This window comes from Coregonus lavaretus (assembly GCF_964263955.1).
Source record: "Coregonus lavaretus genome assembly, chromosome: 29".
Classification (NCBI taxonomy): domain Eukaryota; kingdom Metazoa; phylum Chordata; class Actinopteri; order Salmoniformes; family Salmonidae; genus Coregonus; species Coregonus lavaretus.
In genome coordinates, this window is record NC_140016.1 from 35,142,407 (window position 1) to 35,158,888 (window position 16,482).

At 41.5% G+C, this 16,482-nt stretch overlaps 1 long non-coding RNA gene across 1 annotated transcript; it reads right to left on the bottom strand.

Moving 5' to 3' along the window:
* Positions 1-278: 278 nt before the first annotated feature.
* Positions 279-1,895, bottom strand: LOC311105082. The gene is made up of 3 exons (XR_014610206.1): positions 1,169-1,895; positions 705-923; positions 279-610 (listed from the first exon to the last, which is right to left on the bottom strand). It is a non-coding gene; the product is annotated as an uncharacterized lncRNA (long non-coding RNA).
* Positions 1,896-16,482: the final 14,587 nt, after the last annotated feature.

A 16,482-nucleotide genomic window follows, 5' to 3' on the forward strand; every position in this document is an offset into this window, starting at 1 on the left:
TAAATTTGGAACCCATGATCAGATTTGAAACCCAATCCTCCAAAACGATTCCAATAAAGAAACAATTCCGATGGAATCGTATTTTTTAAAACTATTCCAAGTAGGAATTGGTTCTTGATGCCCAACCCTATTAAAGGTGCACTTTTAAAGTGCAGTTGCTAAAGTTGTTTTTATAATGTTACTGTATGTGAGCATGTTCTTTTCTCACAGTAAACATTTTGAAAATGTTTTAGATCCATTACTCTCAATACTACAAAAGTGTAATAAATACTGATTACTATTTTTGATTAATTTACTTCACACTTAAAAACAATTAAGCTTTGGGTGACAGATTCATAAATATTGTGTTCAGACAGACAGCAGTATTCCACCACTACAAAAAACCCTCCCTTTTTGATCATTTCATAGCTGAGCCATTTCTTTTAGTTTCATGTACAGTTCGGATGCAGACTCCCAGTTGTCTGGCTTCTGTAACTGATTGTGTTCCATGGCAAAGTCCAAGTACTCCTGCATGTTTGGGTCCCCACAAGGAGTCATTGACAGGCTAGCCTCAGGAAGGGCATCCAGTTCAGCTTGTTCACTTTGAAATCCGCAGTCTCTGGAGCCAAACCTATGTTAAATAGAATACATAATTGCATTTATTTTCATTTAAGCTAAAACGTTACATTAATGCTTTTATCTGTTTATTATCACCAATGTATCACCTGTGTGGTAAGTAGTAGAGTTCATTGGGCACTCCTCCTGGACATGCTGCTGTTCTGGAAGGGTGAATCCTGTGGCTGTTCCACAGTCTCACACACTCATCCAAGTCCTTCTGAATAACATCACCAAAGCAATATCTCAATAGGCATTGATGCTCATGACTCCCGTTGAAGTATCCGGCATCTCTAAGGTCGGCAAATAACTCCATCCAGAACTGAGACCTATAGAAATGGATACAAATGTTTAGTTATACTATAAATAATAAAGGTTAGTTATAATGAAATGTATGGTCTGTGCATCTTTTGGTCATTCGATTTTCTTTTCAGGAACAGCTACTTTTCCTGACGGGCAGGATTTGCTTTACAAATTTGTATTGATAATTATTGTGCTCGTTTTTCATTAATCGTTCCTGAGAAGAAAATCGAATGACCAAAAGATGCAATGACCCTTTATGAAGACAACTCACCTTCCCTTTCTAAATATAGACCACCAGGACTCAATACGCTGGTTATTTATAGATGAGCCGTACATGTGGCTGGAAGCTCCAGAGTAGTAGTCACTGTGATGGTGGCGTAGGGTACATTGAATTGCAGCCATTATGCCGTTCTCAGTGCCGCAATCAGTCCTCAGTCTCATGGGGATGACACCGAGGTTTCGCACACATGACATGAAATAGTGAGCAATCACTGTTGGGTTATTATTTGTTGGTCCACATTGAAGCCACAATACTTTACGTGAAAATCCATCTATGCATCCCGAAATGGCCAAACCGAATGGCTTAAGTTTGTCATAACCATCTGCGTGCCACATATAGTTAGGTCCCATTGAGTAGTTGTCCAGGTCCACGAAGTTCAAATCTGATGGCGTTACTCACGGCGTTTGGCGAGGAATAATCCTTTCTGCGGTACAACCCGGCTTCGTTCAGTTTACTTTTAAGAGTCCTCAAGCTGATGTTTACACCGTGTAGACTTGACATCATGTCCACGATTACAGCGTACGAGTGACCCTCGTTAAAATATTGAACGCAATGATGCAGTATGTCTGGTCCGCGTCCTTTAAAAACTCCAAACACCGACCACACGTAAAGCAAAACCGCGTTAAGCTGTTCATGTGTTTGCCACAAAACGGGCAAAACATCCCTCGGCCGCAGTCCATGTTCGGGCGGTCACCATAAACTTCTTTGACGCCATAAACTCCACGAAAAGACCATGCTCATCACTTCCGTGTCACTTCCGATTTGTGGTACATTCCCTTTCGGTGACGAATCTGTCATTTGTAAATTTGTTTCGGGACTGGTAAAAGTGTTTTGCGTCTTGTTAATTTGTTTTCTAAAATGTAAATTTGTTTTCTAAAATGTAAATTTGTTTTCTAAAATGTAAATTTGTTTTCTAAAATGTAAATTTGTTTTCCAAAATGTAAATTTGTTTTCCAAAATGTAAATTTGTCTCGAGCTTAGTAAAAGTGTTTCATTCTTTGTAATGTTGCTTTGCACTTCCCGGCCACCATAGTTTTATTCATTTTGGAGAAAGGTTAGATAGTTGAAAGGCGGCAATTGCAACACAACGCAGCTACACATTGAACTACGATAGGGCCTTGGCATGTTTTGATGCAGTGCTTAGAAAAATACCTGAAGGGATAATCAAACCTTCATAAATCCTATTTTAAGTCGACCCTACTGTTTAGTTTAATAGTACATTCCCTAGCGCAGAGGCTGACCTTCTATACATATCGTAAGTCTGAAGCTAATGTCAACATTAAGTTGAAGACAAACCGTTTCGTCATGAGTAGGTGGGTACTTTGGGAACACACTTTGGTGGAAGCGATATATCGTTGCTGTCTGATTAATTACTTTTTTTTTACATTTCTTGATTGTACTCTGAACATTTCATGATTCTAGGACCAAGAAAATGGATTCAAAATAGCTTTGGTTTGTTAATGGGAAAAAAAATGTATGTTTTGGAGATTAGGTTATCATCAGACGGCCATGATATGCAAAAATTACTAGCACAAATTAGCAAGCAATTTTTTTCAGCCGACTGTAGCACCAGACAGACCAGACACTCCCATCAGTTATGCTGCAATTAAACTAGTGTACTTTCCAAAAAATGAGCGCCGCCACATGCAATAGGCCCTAATTACAGAGAAAGTACTGCCACCTGGGAACGGCTGGGTGATGAGCCTCGCCGGGATAGTACTTCGCATTCAGGGCACAGTCCATGTGATCAGAGAGAAATAGCATGGAAGGTGCTGCATTGTGATTACCTCGCTTACGTAGTAGAATGGGTTATCCTGGATCAGTGATGCGGCTATATCAGCATGGTTGCATTTAGCCAGGCAGCCCAATTCTGATCTTTTTTCCACTAATTGGTCTTTTGACCAGTCACATCAGATATTTTCACATCAGATCTGATTTGATTGGATGATCAGCGTGACGTGTGAGCAGAACCGGTCAGCTTAATTCAGCGTTTCCCAAACTCGGTACACTACACAGCTGATTCAAATCAAAGCTTGATGATTGGTTGGTTATTTGAATCAGCTGTGTAGTGCTAGGGAAAAAACCAAAACGTGCACCCCTTATGGTACAGAGGACCGAGTTTGGGAAACCCTGGCTTAAATAAACCACCAAATAAGGTAGGCATGATTATTACTAACATCTAATTGGTGCAATCTCAGCTGATGTGTTAGCTGAGGCGGGCATTCGGGTTCCCTATTTGTCGCTTCTTTATATGATAAAGAGTCTAATCCAGTTCATTTGTGCTTCAGCAACAGCGAATGGGGATCCTAATAAAACAATAAATGCTAATCATAGGAGTCTAATCCTTTTAAATCCATGGCCTGGTTGTTCTAGGACAGGGTTCCCCAACTGGCGGCCCAAATCTGGATTTTTGTTTCTCATAAAAATAAATAATCTTGGACTTGAGATGCAAAAAGTCCCAAATGCAATGTCCCAATAAGGAACTGACCCTATCTAAATAATGCAAAAGTTACATTTTTAATTAATGAGGAGTGAGAATGCAGGAGACAGTCAACTAATAAAGCAGGCAGCGGACCTTTTGTAGTGCTGAAACGTAACGCTGCAACCCAATCAATAGGAGGTGCATGGTGCTAAAAATATAGCTAACTTGTTATGCAAGTGGCGCCCAGCAACAGATGGAGAAAAACTACACCAGTCGAGTAATTCATTTCAACAATAATCTTCATTTATTTTGACTTTACAAACAACAAGAGGGCCTAATTGGAGTTGGCCCATATAAAATAACTCAGCCAGTTATGTGTCTTAACAGCATCTTTCTCAAGAAGAAAAAAATGGCCTAATAGAAGTGGGATTTTTGTTTTTACTAGGCCCATTTACAATTGCAACTGGCCAAAAAGGTAGCATCCTACATAAAACAATCATTTCAAGAAAAAAAGGCGATGTCTGAATGTCTGTATCGGGAGTCTCGGGATAACCTGCTCCTGTAACGACAAAACAAACAGAAAATACTGTCAGCATGAGACCTAAAATAGCCCTGGATAAGCAATAATAATAATAATAATAATGTTAGTAGCCTATATGACTATTTATTCAATACTAAGGTACTTACTTAATGGGAAAAGTTGCATTTCCCCTCGGACACAATCTTGTGGATGTCGGGTGAGAGGGATGTGATTTTGATGCGCAGGCAGTCCTCGATTGACTTATGTGAAAGCCGATTCCTGTCGTGAGTCTTGATTGCGTTCATAGAGGAAAAGGAGGACTCGCAGGTGTAAGTCGATCCAAACATTGTTAGCACATAAAATGCATGTTTCTTTACTGTTTTGGATTCCTCTGAACATGCCACCCAAAACGCACACAAGGACTCGGCACTCCTGAGCGCATCCCTGATTTGGCTTGATGTCTGGAATTCAATCAGCTCAGTTTGAATTGCGGCCTCATCCAGCGAGGGTATCGGTTTCTTAGCAAGAGAGGAGAATTCTCCACCTGGGCGGACTGTGAAAAGATCACGTACAAACGCAATGATATCCTTGGGCATGTTGTAGTCTTCAAATCGGTTGGAGAAGTTGTCTCTCAGCTGCTTGATGAAATCTTCCATCACTTATGTGACAATGCTGCGGCCTGGTCCCTCTGCCTGTTGTTTCTTCAGTGTGCTGAAAGGCAGTAGACTTCCAGATGACAAATCCAAATCAAACAACTCAAGCTTCCTAGTAAAGGCCTCATGTTTTTCCACCATGTCCACGACTGTTGTCCCTCTTCCTTGTAACTGCAGATTTAACCCGTTTAAGTGACAGAATATGTCAGCCAAAAAAGCAACATTAGAGAGGAATTCCTCAATTTCCAGAATACGAAGGTGGTCAGCTGCTGCCCTCATTTAGCTTTTTCTGAGAAAATCCACAACCTGGTCATGCAGCTCACAGAATCACTCTAGAGATCGTCCTTTACTCAGCCGGAGCACGTCATTGTGAAGCAGGAGATCATCGTGGGTGGCCTCCTCTGATTCTGTCACAAGCTTGCGGAAAAGATGGTGTTGGGTTCTTGATGTTCCCCTGACAAAATCGATTATGCACATTACTTTATCCATCACATCTTTTAGCTCACCGTTTATTCTGGCACACAGCACACTCTGATGGATGGGACAATGCAAGCCATTCATTTGCTGGGAGATTTCGTTCAACCTGCTGACCAGGCCCCTGTGTCTGCCCACCATAGCAGCAGACCCGTCGTTGACCATAAAGTTGACTTTTTCGAATGACAGGCCATGCTGCGTAAAGAATTCTTCCGGCTTTGTGAATATGATGTCCCCGGTGATGTGTCCTTCGAGGGGAATCAGTGCCAGTAGCTCTTCTTTAAAGTCATTTCCATTAAAATAACGGACAAATACACACAACTGTGCTACATCAGTGTTGTCAGTCCTCTCATCAAAACCCAGGGAAAAATACTCCACCTGAATGAGCCCCTCCAGAACAATCCTATGCACATCATCTGCCAGTGCATGGACGCGGCGGCTGGCTGTTGACGCAGATAGGGGTACCTGTTTGACAGACGCAATTATGCTCTCCGTAGACTTGTCGGTAACCAACTCCTCAAACTGTCACCATGCACTTTTTAAATACCTCCGCGTCTGTGAAGGGCATGTTGTGTTTGGTTAGAACCCAGGCACTTGTGACCTTCTGTTGGTGTTCCGTGTGTGTAGCTTGCAGTTAATGCTTCAATTTTTCTCCATCGGGCCTGTCTGGGGTGGGAAGGCCACTTTGAAAGTACCATGCTTAGATTCAAAATGCCGTCTGAGATTGAATTCATTGCAAACAGCGACATTTTCATTGCAAATAAGACACACTGGCTTGGTCTTGGAGAAATATGGTAAAATGAACACATATCTCTGTCTATTCTTCCCTGCGACGCCGATTTTCATTATCCACCTTTCTTTTGATACTTTTTGAGAGCAACATTTTCTCTTGCTGTGAAGCTAATTGTTCTGAACGAATGTTGACATTAAAAAAGGTAGTCTAGACTACAGTAGGCTACGTAGACCTGTTTTTCCCCACCAATCAACGCACAGAGAAAGACAACAAATTATAATTGAATAGAGACATTGGTGATTTTATGAGCTTAAATCAGATCGAAATTATTATGTTGTTGTCACTGAATTTATTATGTACTAATCAGATGTATTAAAAATGTTGTTTAGGCCTATTCATTGTGCTAAAATTATATGTTAATTATGTTCTGGCCCGCCTACTACTAGCTAACAGAAAATTTGGCCCGAGGCCAAACCTAGGTGACGAACCCTGTTCTAGGAGCTCTGTAGGGTCTTTCTACCCCCCCTTGGCAGTGGGTCTCCAACCTCACCGAGGTCATTCTCCCCGCCGTCCTCAAGCCATCTCCCTACGGACGAGGTGTGTTCCACAGTGACAATTTGCCATTAAGTGGGAGTCTGGACAGACAGAGCTGCTTCCCGCAAGGCGAGTGGAGTTTCCTGCCTTGTCCAGGTCGACCTCCCTTTCAAATGGAGCATGCATCAAACTGCCGAGACAGCGGTCACCTCGCTGTCGCCCGTGTGCCTCGAAGAGTGCCTTGCCCTCGCCCTAACGTCCGGCAATTACTGCCGAGAAGACTTAATGGTTGTAGTGTCTACTGCTCCTCAAAAGGGGGGGAAGAAGTGTAAACAAAGTGAATATTGAGACATAATATTGACATCTATGGCCAATTACTCGTGTGTGATATACAATTGGCTGTCTGGAGAGTCGAATACATGTCTAAGGTCTTGAACGTGAAACACTTGTAGCCAAATCCAATCCTCAGACTGTCCACCACTCAATTCTCTTGAGATAATCACTGATTCTCCTTTTCTTCAAGGATTCCGAATAATGTCATACAAATTTAGCGCCAAGTATTTGTATTTGTATTTATTATGGATCCACATAATAAATGTCCTGGGGTCCATCAAAATTGAGGCAGTTCATACAATTTTAAAAACATTACAATACATTCACAGATTTCACAACACACTGTGTGCCCTCAGGCCTCTACTCCACCACTACCACATATCTACAGTACAGAAATCTATGTTAACGTGTGTATGCATGTGTCTGCACCTATGTTTGTGTTGCTTCACAGTCCCCGCTGTTCCATAAGGTGTATTTTTATCAGTTTTTTTAAATCTAATTTTACTGCTTGCATCAGTTACTTGATGTGGAATATAGTTCCATGTAGTCATGATCTATGTAGTACTGTGCGCCTCCCATAGTCTGTTCTGGACTTGGGGACTGTGAAGAGACCTCTGGTGGCATGTCTTGTGGGGTATGCATGGGTGACTGAGCTGTGCACCAGTAGCTCAAACAGACAGCTCAGTGCACCCAACATGTCAACACCTCTCATGAACACAAGTAGTGAAGAAGTCAATCTCTCCTCCACTTTGAGCCAGGAGAGATCGACATGCATATTATTAATATTAGCTCTCTGTGTACATCCAAGGGCCAGCCGTGCTGCCCTGTTCTGAGCCAATTGCAATTTTCCTAAGTCCTTTTTTGTGCCACCTGACCACACGACTGAACAGTAGTCCAGGTGTGACAAAACTAGGGCCTGTAGGACCTGCCTTGTTGATAGTGCCTTTAAGAAGATAGAGCAACGCTTTATTATGGACATACTTCTCCCCATGTTAGCTACTGTTGTATCAATATATTTTGACGATGACAGTTTACAATCCAGGGTCTCTTAAGTGGGATTTCCAGGACAAAAAATTGCGGTCCTAGCTGTTAAAAGCTAACCGCGTCGTGGAATCCACGTAAAAACAAGTTCTGTATTCGTATTTATGAATAGCGTTTTTGTTTTAATAAAAAATAACAAACCAAGTGTTTTCCAGCATACAATGTTCAGCTGCACACTCGGGGACATTGATTGTCTGCATACCGGCGATTCCTTCCCACACTTTGTTATAATGCGGGGTGTGGAGGATGTTATAAAATGGGCGAAGTAATATTTATTTACAACCATATCAATTATTTTCCTCTTGGTTGGCTCCAAATTAACCATTGTTGACCTAACGTGAGGTCACTCGTCCACATAACTTACGGCAACTACGACCAAGGCAGCTTCATTGTTTTTCTTTCACTTTCTCCATCAGTTCTATACTAACAATCTAAGGCGACAGCCATGTAAAATTGGTTTCTTGGGGGAAAGGGAGTGGGCTAAGGCCGGGATGATTTCATCATGGCCACAGGTTGGCTTGACACCTCACATTGCTGCAATCGGATCAAAGTGAATGTCCAGTACAGATGACACATGATGTCATAGCCTGACAGAGTGTCCGACTGTCCCTGGAATCAAAGCATCGGCAGAGGAATGTCTATTATCAGGACATCTGGGAAAGTAGAATACCAGGACATCAAGGTCATATTAAACTTGGTTCACATAACTGGTCAAAATAACATTGGAAGGCCTACAGTAGCTGGAAAAACACAACATTTTGTTCTTCTACCACAGGGATCATCAACTAGATTCAGCAGCGGGCTGATTTTCTTTTTCTTGAGTGGATTTTCGGGGGCCGGAAAATAATAACAAATAATTTGTAGATTGCAAATTAACCACAAGAAGCCCAAAGAGATACAATGTTTGACTAAAACATAATCACCTTGCTTTCATTTACATTTTAGTCATTTAGCAGACGCTCTTATCCAGAGCGCCTTACAGTTAGTGAGTGCATACAATGATCTTTTTTTTATTTTTATACTGCCCCCCCATGGGAATCGAACCCACAACCCTGGCGTTGCAAACGCCATAAACTACCAACTGAGCTACATCCCTGCCGGCCATTCCCTCCCCTACCCTGGGCCAATTGTGCGCCGCCCCATGGGTCTCCCGGTCGCGGCCGGCTACGACAGAGCCTGGATTCGAACCAGGATCTCTAGTGGCACAGCTAGCACTGCGATGCAGTGCTTTAGACCACTGCGCCACAAAGTGGCATTTGTATATGATCACGTCTCTCTATTAAGTGTAGGAATACTTGGGAACAGATTTGATTTCCAAAATTAAAATCACTTGGAGCTGATTTCCTGGTGTTTTTACAGTCTTTCTTATTACATTGTTTTTTTGCTCAGATAACTTGGGGGGCCAAATATAACCACCTGCGGGCCAAATTCGAACCGCAGGCCACCAGTTGGGGAATCCTGATCTATGATATGCCATGTCTTCAAAATGTCCCAGTTAGACTTATGGAGCGTAATGTCTTCAAAATGCCTCAGTCAGACTCATGGAGAGTAATGCATTTTGATTGATTTGCAAAAATGTTTGCATGTAAGTGGCCAAAGGGTCGAAAAGAATGTGCATAGTTATTCCTTTGAATTTCGGGTGATTTTCGTTGTTAAGCACCTGAAAGAAACAGTTTGATGTGAAATGGGACTAAATAGGAATGATTTTACTTAAATCGTTACACTTTAAACCATTACTCATGGTTTAGAAATTATAGTGATAATGCCACTTGTTGCTTTGACAGCATACTATAGTCATACCGTAGTCATTTGAAAGGCAGTCCAAAGCTAAAGGAGCAACAGGAAGATGGTCAACAGCAGTCAGAGTAGAAATCCCTTTAACGCTTCCCCTCACAGTTCATGCCATACCTCCTATGTCAGAGGTTCCCAAACTAGTGGACGCGACCCTATCTGGGGTCGGCTGATATGAAAATGGGGTCACGGCAGAATTTCCTAAACCCCCCCCCCAAAAAAAAAAAACTAAATATGTATACACTACCAGTCAAAAGCTTGGACACACCTACTCATTCAAGGGTTTTTCTTTATTTTTACATTGTAGAATAATAGTGGAGAAATTAAAACTATGAAATAACACATATGGAATCTTTATTAACCAAAAAAGTGTCAAATAAATATTTTATATTTGAGATTCTTCAAATCGCCACCCTTTGCCTTGATGACAGCTTTGCACACTCTTGGCATTCTCTCAACCAGCTTCACCTGGAATGCTTTTCCAACAGTCTTGAAGGAGTTCCCATATATTCTTAGCACTTGTTGGCTGCTTTTCCTTCACTCTGCGGTCCGACTCCTCCCAAACCATCTCATTTGGGTTGAGGTCGTGGGATTGTGGAGGCCAGGTAATCTAATGTAGCACTCCATCACTCTGCTTCTTGGTAAAATAGCCCTTACAAAGCCTGGAGGTGTGTTGGGTCATTGTCCTGTTGAAAAACAAATGATTGTCCCACTAAGCCGAAACCAGATGTGATGGCATATTGCTACAGAATGCTATGGTAGCCATGCTGGTTAAGTGTGCCTTGAATTCTAAATAAATCACAGACAGTGTCACCAGCAAAGCACCCCCACACCATAACACCTCCTCCATGCTTTACGGTGGGAACTACACATGCAGAGATCATCCGTTCACCCACACCGTGTCTCACGCGGTTGGAACCAAAAATTTGGACACCAGACCAAAGGACAAATTTCCACCGGTCTAATGTCCATTGCTCGTGTATCTTGGCCCAAACAAGTCTCTTCTTCTTATTGGTGTCCTTTAGCAGTGGTTTCTTTGCAGCAATTCGACCATGAAGGCCTGATTCACACTGTCTCCTCTGAAGGTTGATGTTGAGATGTGTCTGTTACTTCAACTCTGTGAAGCATTTATTTGGGCTGCAATTTCTGAGGCTGGTAACTCTAATGAACTTATTGCCCGCAGCAGAGGTAACTCTGGGTCTTCCATTTCTGTGGCGGTCCTCATGAGAGCCAGTTTCATCATAGTGCTTGACGGTTTTTGCGATTGTTCCGTATTGACTTAAAGACATGATGGACTGTCGTTTCTCTTTGCTTATTTGAGCTGTTCTTGCCATAATATGGACTTTTACCAAATAGGGCTATCTTCTGTATACCAACCCTACCTTGTCACAGCACAACTGATTGGCTCAAACGCATTAAGAAGGAAAGATTTTGCCACATGCCTGTACGCAAAACTATGTGGCGATATGGGATCAGAGCATGACAATGTTCTATTTCACACCGAGGCTTGGTGGTTATCGAGGGGGAGTGTTGGAAAGACATTTCACATTGAGAGAGGAACTGCTGTCATTCAAAATTGATGTAAAAAAAAAACTGACTTGGTTGACTTTCTGTGTAATTAAAATAACAGAAAACAGCATCAGTAAGTGTCCCACATGAGTGATGACTGCTCACCTCCGACGCTTGGAAGAGCACTTTGGGACCTACTTCCCAATCCGTTTGACTGTAGACAATGAACGCAGTCACGGGTCACTACAGAGGAGTTTTGGTTCCTGACTCAAAGGGAATATATACCCTGCCGTCTCCATCTGTGCATTAATGCCGTGTTCAAAACAACTGGGAAGTCGGAAATCTCTGACTTCCGACTTCAGTGCATTCAAGACAACTGGGAACTTGGAAAGAAATAAGCTGCGACTGGGGAAAAAAAGTTTTGAACAGTCAACCAACTCGGAATTCCAACTCGGGAACTCAGGCCTCTTTCTAGAGGTCTGCCTTTCCGACCTAAATATCACTGACATTATGGTGCAAGTTCCCAGCACCATAAAACTAATGGAAGGCTATTCTTCGCCAGCTCATATGGTGTGAAGCTGGATTCAGTGTTCTCGTCTGCATTAAAACCAAATATCGATCCAGGTTGGATGTGACAGCAGAGATGAGGTGCGCACTGTCGACCACGCCCCATGACTTTGAGAATCTCTGACGCGACATGCATCAAGCACACCCATCTCATTAGTGGTGGGGAGGTAAGAGACATTATGTCAGACTAATTTGCAATTGACTGTCATAGCTCCACATTAAAAGTATGTGATGGTGAGTTGAGAAGACAATCAGAAGTACTGTTAGAATGTTTTTTAATTGACTGCCATAGCCCCAAATACAAAATGAAACATTGACTGTTCATTTTTATTCATTTTTTATCTCACATGGTTGAGGTCGCGAGAATTTTCAGATATCAAAATGGGGTCTAGGGCCAAAATAGTTTGGGAACCCTTGTCCTATGTTCTCATAAATACATTTTCAAGGATAGAGTTTCAGCAAATATTTAATTTCCTAAGATGGCCATCAGTCAAGTTATACCGCTGTCTTTAGTAAGAAAGAAAGAAAGAAAGAAAGAAAGAAAGAAAAGTGGGATGATGATGACTCCAGATTGCTTTGTGCCTTTTTGTAAGTGTCAATTTCTGGATGGCAACTGCCTGAAGATTTAAACTGGAGATGGAACTCTTTATGTTTTGCTTTCTCTTAGAAGAGCAATAAAAAAAAAATCACAAACATCAACACAAAGGGAGTGTTGAGCGAATCTTGAAATACTATTGCCTCTTACAGGCATTATCTGTGCGCACAATTATTACTATGCTGTTTTCTGTGCTTTTCAATTTCACAAACATATATACTTGCAGTAAGGCTCTAGACTAGGGTTGCAAAGCTACTGGTAATTTACCAAAGTTACTTGGATCTTCAGTAATTTCGGTAATTAACAGAAAATTGATGTTAAGCTATCATAACTTTGGTAATTTATATTTGAATAACTTTTAAATGTTTTATTGATATATATAGTATATTTTTTTTATATCTGTGGCCATATTGTCCAGGAGTTTCTAATAGATAGACCATATGGTTAAAGAGAAAATAGCATAATTAATTTTAAAAAGCATCTAATCAACAATGGCATTATTTTCAATTAACTATGCAACTTTTCCAACTATTTACTTTTTTCACAACTGCCACCAGTTTGATGCCAAAACATTGACAACAAATACATAAAAAAATATAAAAGCATGTTAAAAAATAAAGCATATTTTATGATTAAACCCTCATGTTAAACACCAATGGTATTCACGAAGTTGATGGTTTAAATGTAGGATAATGTTTTACAGCTTTGTCATTCTATTTTAAAATCATCTTATTGAATTACTTCAAATCATTTACATGTGATATGGCCACACAGAGGGCCAGAGATAATTACAGATAGCTGTGACAATCTGAAGTACCCAAAAGTGCCGCTAGATGTCTTGTGATCGATTTTAAAAAATCCTTGAAAGATACCCAAATTCTGGTAGTTTACTGGTAAACTTTGAAAGTTTAATACCCTCCCTTTACAACCCTACTCTAGAGTCTAACAGCTAAATGGAAACCGCGTCACTGCAAAGGACTCTAATCATCAACGTAATGCCTCAACGCAAGTACTGATTTCCTCTGTAATTGCTGTATTTAGTTTTTCGCTCACCTCTCTCTCACCGCTGCAACAGTATCTATTTTTAAATGATCAGGCCCATCTCGGCTGGTTCATTCATTAATCATTCAATGGTGCGAACAACATTGCAGCTACCCAACAGATGTAAATAGGCCTTTAAAGAAGTAATTTATTCTTAAACTAGAGAGCCAATGATTGTTAGTGAAGTTGATTAAAACGTTTTGCTAAATGTATTAACACTGAACATGAAGCAGCATGTGGCAAAATGTACATTGTATTACGCCATTTAATTTCATTGTCATATGTTGAGCTGAGAGTGTACGGGGGGAGGGGGGGAAAGAGTCAGACTACTTTCTAAAGGCCAGTGTCTGTCTGTCACCCCCCCTATCGTCACAACACGCTGGGATATTAAAGCTATTTATCTTGACGCCCCACCAATGCAGAGACAGCGTGGAGGGGCTCTGATGCATACTTAATACTCTAATCACATTCTCTCTCTCCAGGACCCCCTCCTCACTCCCCTAATCTCTCACGTGTACACAAACACACACACACACACACACAACCTGCTTCTGTTGAGCTCTACAGGGACATTTTTACTTTCAAATGGCGATGGCTTGCTCTGCTCTGAGGGACACTCAGTGTCTGGACCAGAGTACCAGAGTGTGTGTGTTTAACTATACTTGTGGGGACCAGAAGTCCCCACAAGAATAGTAAACGAACAAAAATTTTACCAACTGGGGACATTTTGTTTGTCCCCACAAGGTCAAATGCTATTTCTAGGGGGTTTAGGGTTAAGGTTATAATTAATGTTAGGGTTAGAATTAGGTTTAGGAGCTAAGATTAGTTTTAGGGTTAGGTTTAGGGTTATTGTTAAGGTTAGGTTTTTTGGTTAAGGTTAGGGGTTAGGGTTAGGGAAAATAGGATTTTGAATGGGACTGAATTGTGTGTCCCTACAAGGTCAGTTATAGAAGACTGCGTGTGGGGACACACAATTCAGGGGGTGGGGGTGGGGGGGGGGGGGGGGGTGGGTTATTGAGATCATTGATGTGACAGATACCAGACGCTCTTATCCAGAGCGACTTACAGTTAGTGAATACATATATATATATTTTTTATACTGGCCCCCCGTGGGAATCGAACCCGCAACCCTGGCGTTGCAAACGCCTTGCTCTATCAACTGAGCTACATCCCTGCCGGCCATTCCCTCCCCTAGCCTGGACGACGCTGGGCCAATTGTGCGCCGCCCATGAGTCTCCCGGTCGCGGCCGGCTGCGACAGAGCCTGGATTCGAACCAGGATCTCTAGTGGCACAGTTAGCACTGCGATGCGGCGCCTTAGACCACTGCGCCACTCAGGAGACACATGAATTATGTTATGAAACGTGTAGTGGATTTTTTTATGTCCTTTACCATTTTTGTTATTTTTATGTTGCAATATTAATATAAATGAAGTATCCATTTTCCAGATCATTGCTTTTGAATCTAATAACCTTTTAAAATGAATGAACATAATTTAACAATAATTCATTATTCAACAGCCTTACTTAAATACAATACAAGTGGAAGCATATCTGTACATGTTTTGCAAAAATAGGATACACATATTTTCTCAGACTACGGAACATTTCAACGTTATCTCAGATGAAAACGTTATGTCTGCGTTTGATCATTTGTTAATTAAAATGTTTGCTTACATTTTACTTAAAGCCTGCCAGTATAATGCGTTACTACTTAATTATAAGCATGTATGAGCCTTTACTATTATAAGCCACAAGTCATGACATGGTGCGGTAGTGATAAACCTACATCTCAGTGTCCTTTCGCTGACTTCACATAGCAGTTCTTTAAAAGCCATGTTGACACAGTCATTTACCATAGAAGCCCAGTTTATACCTGGTTCTAACTTGCATCCTTTGTTCCTGAACTTGTCCACATTCTGATTGAGCCCACATTTTTAGACGATTAAAAGATGCATTGTGAGCTGACTGTGATCAGATCTTCCGGAACACCTTCGGAGGTAGTCAAACACACATTCTGTCTGGATATCTTACAAGTGTAGACGGATCTGGACAGTGAAACCAGTTTGTCTGGATATGTTTTGTCTGAATATCTCTAAAACAGTTGACAGGTGATGCTATTGACTTATTATGGCATCAATATGTGTCTTAAAATAAATCATTATTTTGAAAGAATATCTGTCGAATAACTTGCATACAGGGAGGGACACAATGCATATCTGGTCACAATGCACACAGTGGATGGAAAATATACATTTTACTACCATGTAGATGCAATCAGAATGTGGATAAGATCAGGACAAATGACGCATGTGAGCACCAGGTATAAACGAGGCTAGAGCCTCAGGCTGATGTCAACTCCATCTCCCTGCAAGCCACAAAGACTTTGCTGGGGCTTTGCGTGGGCACACTGTGTCCCTTCGCTTCCATTGCTTGCGTCCTTAACAGCATTAGTTGCTTAGTATGCAACAAATGACAGATTGATGGATCAATTGGCGCTGCATTCTCATTTGAACTCGGTAGAAAAATATGGCTCTTATGAATCGATAGTCTTTCATGATTCATAGCTGAGGTGCAAGGCTGCCTGATTATTAATGTGGGCTCCCCCTCGTCCCCTAAATCCCATCAATGATTGTGAGAAACTGGTGGTCGCTTGCCAGCAGCAGTGCTCCTCCTGGTAAATAACACTGTTTACTGGGAAACATGCATCACTATATATTGTTTTAACCCTCACAACCAATGAAACTGCAGCAATTGGATCTGTTTGTCTGGTCCTCTTCAGAAATGCTACTGTGAGATCCTATTCACTACAACTCCAGCACAAGCCACATTTCTCCACAACCACTGCCACACGCTACGATATCTATATTGCCTTCCTGTGCCGTTCTTGTTGCCACAATATTGCGCCACAGTGGAAAAATGCCTGCATTCTCTCTGACATCAAAACGAATGACACTCATTTGTGATGTGTGCACTTAATCTTGCCGACAGATTGGTAGGAAATGAAATTGTGCTCAGTAAAAAAGCTCCTCCAAACCTTTGATCATCGCAAATTCGCCTCCAACATTACTTATAATCCACTGAGCTTGCCTTT